This window comes from Pituophis catenifer, unplaced genomic scaffold (genome assembly GCF_029215685.1).
Source record: "Pituophis catenifer annectens isolate HBS135680 unplaced genomic scaffold, rPitCat1.0.hap2 SCAF_2, whole genome shotgun sequence".
Taxonomy (NCBI): domain Eukaryota; kingdom Metazoa; phylum Chordata; class Lepidosauria; order Squamata; family Colubridae; genus Pituophis; species Pituophis catenifer.
This window is the reverse complement of record NW_027256882.1, coordinates 224,977,697-224,984,619: the sequence shown is the minus strand read 5'-3', so window position 1 is coordinate 224,984,619 and position 6,923 is coordinate 224,977,697.

Below are 6,923 nucleotides of genomic sequence, written 5' to 3'. Positions count from 1 at the left end.
ATGGGCGCCTCCCCCGCCTGGTCGACGAAGCAGCCCGGAATGACTCCTCCCCCGGTCCCAAGCCCGGCCTCCCGGCTGCAAACAGGCCTCGCTGCAGAGGCGGCGTCAGCGGGGCTCCGTTCCCCTCATTTCACTGTCTGCAACCACTCTGCTTCTCCCTTCTTTCATTTCCTTCCTTCTCTTTCCTCCCCTTCCTTCACTTGTTTTTTCTCCCCTTCCTTCCTTTTCCTTCCTTCCTTTTCTTTCCTCTCCATCTCTCCCTCCATTCTGTCTCCCTTCCTTCCCTTTGTTTTTTTCCTCCCTTCTGCCTTCCTTCTTTCTTTCTCCCCCTTCCTTCCCATTTTTTCTCTCCCCTTCCTTCCTTTTTTCTTTCTCTCTCTCTCTCTCTCTCTCCCTTTCTTCTTTCCTTTCTTTCTTTCTTTCCTTTCTTTTTTCTCCCTCCCTCCCTTTTTTTCCTTTCTCCCCTACATTAAAAGGAATGCCCAGTAATTCACTGTCAGTCAGAATTATCAGATCAGATCTGATCTGTAAAAAATCAGGATGACCAATAGGGCAGCAAGAAGTTTATTTTATTGCATTGGGCCAAAACTTGGCAAAATGAATGGCAAAAGTGGGTAGTTGCTTGAAAAATGTAAAGTAAATAGATAAATATATGTTTGAAACAGTATTTATCTGGTTGCACGTTACTGGAACCTGAGATTTACTCTCTCTGCTCAGTTACCTCTCAGAGCTAACTTATTAACTCTCCAGGAATTTGATTGAACTTTGAAGTCAGTACAGTTGGTCACTTTGGGAATGTCTGCCTCCAGTATACTCCTTTCACAACATATAAATCAGCTTGTTGTGGAAATAAGGTAATTAAAATATAAGCCACACCACCTTATAACCATAAGTATAAACTTTAAGTAAGCACTTCAGGTATCTCACCTGTAAAGTTTGTCTGCAAAATAATGTATTTCAGTGCTGTAAATATTTTTGCATGCAACACAACATCTATAATTGCCTGTCTCCTATCACTCTAATTGTTACTGGTAAAGCCAGATTAATCCAAGGAGATAATGTTTTTGAACCTTGGCAACTTTAAGATGCTAGCTAGGGAATTCTGGGAGTTAAAGACCTTGCATTTTAAAGTTGCTCAAGGTTGAAAACAAAACAAAACACGGCTCTACAATTATTTAGGTTTGTCCAACCTTGGCAACTTTAGTGCTATAAATCATTATGAAGGAGTATATAAGTCTAAGTGCTGTTGCTATTGCTGTTTAAGACTTGTGGACTTCAACTCTCAGAATTCCGCTGCCAGCCATGTCACCTGGAGAATTCTGGGAATTGAAGTCCAAAAATCTTAAATTTGCCAAGATTGGACAAACCTAAATAATTGTAGAGCAGTGGTTTTTTATTCAACCTTGGGCAACTTTAAAACACAAGCTCTTTAACTCCCAGAATCTAGAATGAGACAAAGTTCTATCAAAGTTGTTTCCCATATTTTTAACTTCTGCATGGAGCCTCTGCTTACTTATGAAGCTATTTTGCATAAATTTGGAGCAATTATCAGTGTACAGATAATAGCTGCACTCCACTGGGTTCTGGGTTGGAAATCTCCAGGCTGTGAGGGAGCAGATGTAGAAGAACAAACTAAAAATCTCTTTCCATTTTGTAAAAAAGAAAGAAAGAATGGTTACGAGAGAAAAAGTGGAATTCCTAGGGATAAGCCCTAATACGTTCTTTACAATGGAAAACAATTTGTGGGATGTACATTTTGCTGTTTTACAATTATTTGAAGCCAAGCAAACTTGTAGAGAAGCTCCATATCACACTGGGAAATTGGCAGCAGTCTTTCCGTGTTTCTATTTTTGACAATGCTTCTAATCAGGGGGTCTAATGCACATGGCAAGTTATGCAACCTTTTAGTGTCACGGTTATCCAACACAACCACTGTGCCATCCATTTCTTCTTTTGATCAAATAAGTTATTTTAAACCTCCTATATGTTTCCACCAAGCAACCTCAAGTACTGAGACTGCTTGAGTTTTGTACTTCTGTTTTCTAATGAATAGCAGCCCTGTTTAGTTTCTGATAGATTTTAAGGAAGGACTAGTTTAAAAATGGATGGTTTTTTGATAAAGTAAGACCCTTAGCAGGAAGATAAGCAGAAATAATTAATTATACCATTACTCATATAGCCATATTTTGAGATGTATGTTCCAAATACTTAATGCATTACACAAATATTTCCACTATGCTATCAAACATTTTAAAATACCGTAGTGATTTTTAAATTTTCCTCCATGAACGTACTCCTCTTTTTATTCTACACTGATGAAGTTGCTTCTCGCTTTGGTGAGAGAAATCACATTTCACCATTATATACAACTCTAATACGTAGCTGTAAAGTTCATCTGAAAATTCATCTGAAAAAGCATTGTTTATGTGCATGCATTAGCTTTATTACTACGTTAGTATAAACTGGTGTTACATATACATATAACATTTAAAATAATGTAGAGAAGAGATGTCTATCACCTTCTCATGTATGGTGAACTCTTGTTAAAGGATGTCCTGAGCTTATGTCGATTGCTATACTGAGTAATTAAAAAGTAATTACTCTTATCCAAACATCTTTGATCATCACTAAATATAATGGCTGACCACATCATAACCATTCAATGTTACAAATTTCAAATACAGATAGTCTTTGAGTTACGATGATTTATTTAGTGACAGTTTGAAGTTACAATGGCACTGAAAAATGTGACTTATGACCGTTTTTCCATGACCGTTGTAGTATCCCCATAGTCACGTGATCAAAATTCAGATGCTTGGCAACTGGTATTTATGATGGTTGCAGTTTGCCGAGGTCATGTGATCACCTTTTGCGACCTTCTGACTAACAAAGTCAATGGGGAAGCCAGATTCACTTAACCGTGTTAGTAACTTAATTACAGTGATTCACTTAACAACTATGGCCAAAATGGTCGTAAAATGGGCAAAATTCACCATCTGTCTTGCTTAGCAACAGAAATTTTGGGCTCAACTGTGGTCATAAGTCAAGGACTACTGTACCTCTATATAGCTGAAAATTAACCATGAAAAATCAAAGCATGGAAGAGAAAAGTGACATCAAGCTACTCCTAAAAAGTAGTACAATAACTGATTTCAAGAATTACTGAAGGGCTTGTTGGGGTTTGGGTTCCTTTTTGACTTTGAAAAAATTAAAACCAATGATTAATATTTCAACTACAGTTCATAAACGTTTTAGTCTTGTTCTATTAAATTTAGAATATTTATTAAACATTGCTGTCATTGCTATCCATTATAAAACCAGACTTAGCCTTTTTAAAAATCCCAGAATGTTTTGCAAATATACAAAGATGCATATTAGTATCTTAATTTTTACCTAAATTATCTGCTTTATAGATTAAGACTTAATTAAGTCCTGTCCCAATTATCTTAGGCTTGCTAAATTCTGCATTAAGACTAGACTTCTAGTTGTCTATGGAGATTCTCAATCATCTAGGTCATGGTTGTCCCAAAGGTGTTTTTTCAAGAGGTAACTGGACTTTCTGGTTCCAAGAACTTCTTCAGCTCTGACTGGATGGTGGGGTATAGAAGAATTTATACTCCTTGCAGACAGATTTATACTCCTTGCATTCTTTTAGAGTTGTTGAGGCCATCTGGAGGTTTATCTGTGTCATCAGGGTCACCTGAGTACACCCATTTCATGCATTTGCACTACTCAGCTGATAAAGTGAACAACATTAAATTTTTAAAAATCTAATTGTTAACACCATCACTGACCAATGGGTGTCACTCATTTTTGGAATGGACAACTTGACTCCAGCAATTTTTCTATAGTATCCTATTAAAATTCTATGGAATAAATTTGTCCTTATATTCTGATGTTAGTTCGAATGGAATCGCATAGAAGTTTAATAAGTATAATTATTACTAATCAAGAAATGAGAGTTTTAAGATAATATTTAAATAAAGTCAAAAGCCAAGTCAGTAAAATCAATTTTAAAACTTTAAAATATCTATAAATTAAACAACCAGCAAAGACATGAAAATAAACTATTTAACTGAATATTAAAATATTTTAGAATATTTTATTTAGCAATGGAAATAACAACCCTGAGAATATAAAGGGTGTTTGCAAAGCAATAAATAATAATAAAGTAGACAACAAGTGAATCAATCTGGAAAAGTAGCACAGGTAATTCACTTTGTTTAGTGATTGTTCAAAAGCTGGTTGGGAAGGTTACAAATGAGAATCACATGGCCCCAGGAAATTGCAACTGTTATAAATACATGCCAGTTGCCAAGTGTCCAAATTTTGATCATATGACCACAGGGATGCTGCAATGGTTATAAGTGCAAAAAATGGTCATAACTAACTTTTTTCAGTGCCATTGTTAACTTTACACAGTCACTAAATAAATGGTTGTAAATTGAGGACTACCTGTAAATAGGAATAAACAAACCATGCCTTAGAATTATGTGGAAAAAGTTAGTCTTTTCCTGTGCAAACGATTTTTAATTGAAAGAAAACAGAAGAGATTAAGAGAGAAGAGTGGATTATAAGTGGAAGATTATGATGATTTAATAATGATATAATTAATTCTATTTATATAATAAAGTGCTCTTCCTCCCAGAGGACCTGAGTGCTATAATGATGTCTAGAAAGATCAGAAAGAGAGTCTGGCATCTGGATGGCAATGAGTGTGCTCCAATTATCTGCAATTCCTTTTCAAAATAGATCACTGTACGTAGCTATAATACCAGAGGTGGGTTTCAGCAGGTTCTGACCAGTTCTGGAGAACCGGTAGCAGAAATTTTGAGTAGTTCGAAGAACTGACAGTAAAAATTCTGACTGGCCCTACCCCCATCTATTCTCTGCCTCCTGAGTCCCAGCTGATTGGGAAGAAATGGGGATTTTGCAGTATCCTTCTCATGCCACGCCCACCAAGCCACGCCCACCAAGCCATGCTACGCCTACCAAGCCACACCCACAGAACCAGTAGTAAAAATTTTTGAAACCCACCACTGCATAATACGATTGGTTTGTTTGGAGCATACAGCATACACTTACTGCTGTGATTCTTCCAATAATGAAGAAACAATGTTGTCTTTTTAAGGGAAAAAAGAGCAGAAAAGATTCAAAATTTGATTTGAAATATACTGCCTATTTCTGAAGGACACACTAATAGTTAGCTTATCCAGAATTACTCAATCACATTTTTTAGGATAACACAATGCAGTAAATTAATACTGTGTTTCCCCAAAAATAAGACCAGGTCTTATTTTCTTTTGACCCCCCCCCAAAAATGGCTAGGGTTTCTTTTGGGGGGTGTCTTGATTTTTTTGAGGTGCAGGAGGTGCGGTCACCTCATAGTTGCTTGGTCCCTTAATTGTGGCCTGCGGATCAGCTGAGCCAGCGAGGGCCAGGAGTTCTGTCTCTCCGGGCGCCTGGAGATGTTTCTGGTGCACTCTTGCCAGCCACAGCCCTGCCCATGGCACCAGGCAACCTCGCAGCCGAGGGCCCCTCTCTTCTGCAGCTCACCTTGTGGCTCTGGAGCAGGCAGCAATCACGGTTTCTGCCAGTGGTGGGCTGCTGCCGGTTGTAACAACCGGTTTGCCTGGAACCAAAAATGTGAGTGCAAAAATGTTGATCTTCCTGACTAACATCCACTCTTTTAACAGCATCAATTTCTTCCATATACACAGAACGTGCAGAAGTCAATTCAATTCTATAAGAACTGTGAGAATAAAACTTTAAGGCTCACAATGTTCAGACTACAATTCTAACCATGTTTACTAACCCAGTAGTAAGCTCAGAGACATAAACTACAAATCTACTATGTTAAAAGTTTGTGTTGCACTTGGAAGCTGATCTGAAGCGAGCTGAGCCTTCCTCATATACTGTATGGGTAGTCCTCAATTTACAGCCATTCGCTTAGTGACTGTTCAAAGTTACAATGGCACTGAACAAAGTGAGTTATGACCAGTTTTAACACCTACAACTGTTGCAGCATCCCCATGGTCACATGACCAAAATCCCAGCACATGGCAACTGACATGTATTTATGACAGATGCAATGTGTTGGATATGTGATTACCGTTTGTAACCTTGCCAGCCAGTTTCTGACAAGCAAAGTCAATGGGGGAAGCCAGACTCACTTAACAGCATGATTCAGTTAACAACTACAGTGGTTTGCTTAACAACTGTGGCAAAAGGTCATTACCATATTTTTCGGAGTATAAGACGCACTTTTCCCCCCCTAAGAGAGAGTGAAAATTTGGGTGCGTCTTATACACCTAATGTAGCCCCGCCTACCCACTGCCCCACACCCTTTGGCCTCTGCCTCCCATCAATTTACCTCCTTGCAGCAAACAGCAAACTGCAAACAGCCGGTTTCAGCTTCAGCAAGCCTGATTAGCACAAGCAGTTGATTGCAGGGGTGAAATCCAGCAGGTTCTGACAGGTTCTGGAGAACTGGTAGCGGAAATTTTGAGCAGTTCAGAGAACTGGCAAATACCACCTCTGGCTGGCCCCCAAGTAGGGAGGGAATGGAGATTTTGCAGTATCCTTCCCCTGCCACGCCCACCAAGCCACGCCACGCCATGCCCACAGAACTGGTAGTAAAAAAAATTGGATTTCACCACTGGTTGTCTGTTCCATGGGTTGCAGCTGTTTCATGCTGCAGATTGCCATTGCCTATTGCCTAGCCGGCCTCCTGCAAGCAGGCAAATTGCTGGGAGGCAGATTTTTTTTTCTTGTGCTAATCAAGCTGTGCTGAAAATGAAACTAAAGCAGACTGTTTGCTGTGCTGCGAAGCAGAGGCAGAGTTATTGTCTTTATTGAACTACTCAAAATTTCCGCTACCGGTTCTCCAGAACCTGTCATAACCTGCTGGATTTCACCCGACT